This window comes from Rhagoletis zephyria, unplaced genomic scaffold (assembly GCF_001687245.7).
Source record: "Rhagoletis zephyria isolate East Lansing unplaced genomic scaffold, Rhagoletis_zephyria_1.1 Rzeph_scaffold_06351, whole genome shotgun sequence".
In the NCBI taxonomy this organism is placed as follows: Eukaryota; Metazoa; Arthropoda; class Insecta; order Diptera; family Tephritidae; genus Rhagoletis; species Rhagoletis zephyria.
In genome coordinates, this window is record NW_016163434.1 from 1 (window position 1) to 4,196 (window position 4,196).

The window sequence follows — 4,196 nt, forward strand, 5'->3', positions numbered from 1 at the left end:
AGTCATTGAGTCAACTCCTATAAATTTGCTGAGTTACCCACCCTTACTAAGATTATCTTGAAAACCTGAGGAAATCTGTTGTCAGATTCAAATTCTGCGCACTAAAAAGAAAAGAAAGAAAGGTATAAGCTAGTCCTAGGATCCTTCCTCTTTTGACCATTTTTTAGGAAGCACATGCGATGCATAATCAGCCTAATCTGGCAGTGTGGCGAGCATGCAACTAGATGTGGCGTGTTGTTAGGAGCGTCTGCTATTCTTTTGCAAATTTTTGGCGATCAAGATTAGCTATAGCAAATGGTGAAATCCGGCTGCTGGTGGAAATCGCCGTTGTTTCCAACATTTTCATTTTCAGTGTAGCCACACATTCGCCCGGCATTATACCAAATGAGGAAAAAGCTGTAAATATGCATCAATGTGTTTGTAAGCGAGAATGCAAGCACACAAAGTAATGTACGTGGAAAACACACACACACACACACATGTCCATATGTAATATATGTATGTATGTATGTATGTATGTATTCTCCTGCTATAGTTTGCTTTCAAATCGCGTGCAATGCAGAAATTGGGTTAGTAAGTATTTGCTGTTACTTGTTTTATATTTTTCTACTTTTGCTTGCAAGTTAATTTCGCTTCCATTTCACTTAGTTAGGGGTTGATTTGTAAAAAAAAAAAAAAAAACATGGCGCATGGCACTATATCGTATTGTGGTAACGTGTGACTCTTGAGTTCCGTCCCCACTTACGCTTACTGTATTCTACTACTAATTTAATACCAATCAAAGCGTGCAATGCCCTTTCAAACGTCAAAGCATTAGTTAAACGAAAATCGTTGTGGCATTCGCTGACTTTCTAATTACCTTTTAATTACAAAATGATACGAAATTTTACCAACTGTAATCACGATTACGAAGATATATTTCACCAAAACACAAAAACGCACTTCATTGGCACAAGTGAAAGTATTCGCATTAGCATTGCTGAGTTTATAAATGCTGACAGCTCTAGTCCTTTACTCAATAGTTAGGCGAGCATGCCATGACGGCCGGCAACAATAGCTATTAAAGGACATTCTTACACACTGACCGCTCTAAATTGAATACAATGGCTATACGATGACTCCAATGACAGTTTTTGCCGAAACGGCGCACAAAAAAAATTGAAAGCTCACACACACACACACACTCACACGGTTTCGAAACGAAAGCTTGCGTCCTGATTGTCAATGCTAATGTACGTAGGTATGTACATATGTATATATGAATATGCATGCTATGCAAGTAAGCGTGTATTGTATAGGTTAGCCGTACACTTCGGTGTAATCCTCCTTTTGATTGTCCTTCTTGAATTTTTTTCGCCTTACCTCCGTTGGTTACAATAGACAACCTCAGTATACTGACTCTTTGTAGGTAGTAAGTACTTGTAGCTCTTGCCCGAGAAATGCAATTCAATTTGACCAAGCATACAACGTCTATTGTTATGTAAGAGCTTTGCCAACCGCATGGCATTCGCCTTTTTTAATTGACATTTTCAATGAAGCTATTCGTACAGTAACCAAATTGTATTCACATTTTCACTTAGAATTCAATTTCCACTAACTTTTGTAGAATTAAAAAAATAATATTTTTTGAGCTTTTAGCCATGCATTTTTTTCCAGCCGCTTTTCGTTTTGGCATAAATTTTTATGGCTTAGGAAATATTGTTCAATTTGCTTCAATTGTTTGCCGCATTTTGTGGTTCCACCCACATACATACATATGTAATAGCATACATACGTACATATGTGTGTGACTATAAAAAAAATTTATTGTGATTGCGTAGATGCGCGCATTTGTACTACAAATACATACAGCACTTGCACGGGTTGTGTTTTGCTTATCAACAGTGTGTTTATTAAATATGTTACAACTAGTACTGGCTACATACATACATACATCGCATCCAGTTATTCCATGACTGCGAAATTGATTTAATTGAAAATTTCATGATAAAATATTTAATCAGGGATTAGGCATATTAGGTTTATTATTATATTTATTTATTTACAAAAGATTTAGAAATTAAAGGTCTGCAAATGTTGAACTATAAAACATAGCGACATATCAAATAATTGAAATCAAATCATGCATCAAATATATGCAAGGCAACAGAAGCAACACATGCGACATAGTCAGCATTATTAATTTCATTTTATATACGGGATGAGATTTTGTAAATTTTTTAAGCACCTATTACAGTAAGATGCATTAAAGAATTGCCTATTTAAAACCTGTATATATTTTCATCCAAGGCAGTATTAAACAGTATTAAAAATATGCTACAGAAGCACAATAGCGAATAACAGCTTAGCTAAGTAACAGCGACATGCTAAGACAGTATGTTTGAGATGGAATCGCATGGCATAACACCTTGTTTGAGTTGACATGACAAAGCAATGCATGCAATTGAAAAAGACATTTTTACAGAAAATGTTGAACTTTGCAGTTCTTTAATAGAAATATTATAAGTTAGCAGAATAGCAGTAGTAACATAGGCTAGCTGCAAAAACATCAGATATCTTTTATTAAATTTGTTTGGCCAATTGATTGATTAAATAATCTTTTATTTACTGGAGCATAAACTATTTTACAAGCTTTTATTTTACCATCTATATTTGTATGTTTGTTGGGGTCAAATCTTGCAATCAATTTTTAACTGCCTCATGAGCTAGAGACTTGAAGAAGATGAATTAATCCGCTAGGTTGCACAGAAGTCGAGATAGTATTCGAAAACCCTGTATTTATGGTCCAATTTGGAAGGTTATCACCTGCATGGAAGGAAATAACTCCAGGAAATATTTTACCGGTAGGTGCCGCGAAGGTCGAAATATTTTGTATTTATAATTTGGATTTCCGGCATTAAAAAGAATAACTCCAGAAAGTGTCGATATATTTGGAAAACCCGAATTTATGATCTCATTTGACTCCACTTTTTTGCAGGTGTGAGTCAACGACATTGTGCTGAAGACGGTACGATTTGTAGGGCATATGTACATCTCTTCAACGGCAATAAGAAGGCCCTCAGAAAATTGGGTTAAGACTACAAAGCAAACACTCCTATTCACGACCGCTGTAGCGGTTGGTTGGTTGAAAAAAAAAATGGAAAATACAAAGGAAATGGTTGAGACAGAAATAGGTGCATCTTAAATTTATGCATATAGTATTAATTTAAAAAAACGTACTAATAAGCGGTTTAAGAATAAGACTAAGATTAAGACCAATGCGAAAATGAAAATAAAAGGTGAGTACGTGCATAAATGAAGAAAAAGATAAAGTCCCAACACCCAAACTTCCCACACCTCACCTAAACTCACCACACCTAAACTAACCACACCTCAACTTGGAAACTATTTCGGTATTTTGGAGATTCTCGGTATATACATCAGGATTTTCAAGACAATTTCTAGATTCTCGGTATATTTATCGATCTTGTTATTGATATTTTTATTTTTATCTACCCGAATATACAGCTCTACCGCCGAAGAGGCAAACATACAAACAGACTCGACCAGAGGGTGATCTAGCACAAAGCGAGTTAGGGCTTGGAGACCAAGCTTTGGAAAAACATTATTTACGTCACCCACCACATATAGGAACATGCCAAGTGCAAATTCTCTAAAGGCGAGGGCCTTTTCAATGGTTCTGCCAATACTGTGCAAAGCTGTATCCTATCTGCCTAACGGAAATAGGCATGTTGACAGCTAGAGAATTTATTTATATCACTCTCCCATCGGATCTTCAAGTGCAGAAGTCTTTCCAGAACCTTGAGAAAGAAAGAGTAAGGCTTGTCGGTGAAAAGTCGCTGGGCCTGACGTGGAAGGGTCTAACTTCCTTGGGAATAAACACAGCTTTCGGCAGGGTCCAAACCTTGGCTATGAAACTAAGTTTGAGATAAGCTTTATAGATTAAGACAAGTATCGGGCATAAAACATCAGATGCTGACTGAAGTTCGGCAGGAAAAATATCGTGCAAGCCTGGAGATTTTTAGGGCTGGAAGGACTTTATGGCCCAGTCTACTTTCTTCACATCACTGAAGTCCGCTGATACCGACGGGAGCACAGAGTGCGCGTTTATTAGAACTGTAAGCATTTACTCACGAGATAGCGTTCAGTCGTCATTTGGTTTCTGAATATAAATCGAATTCGTCGGACTTTTTACA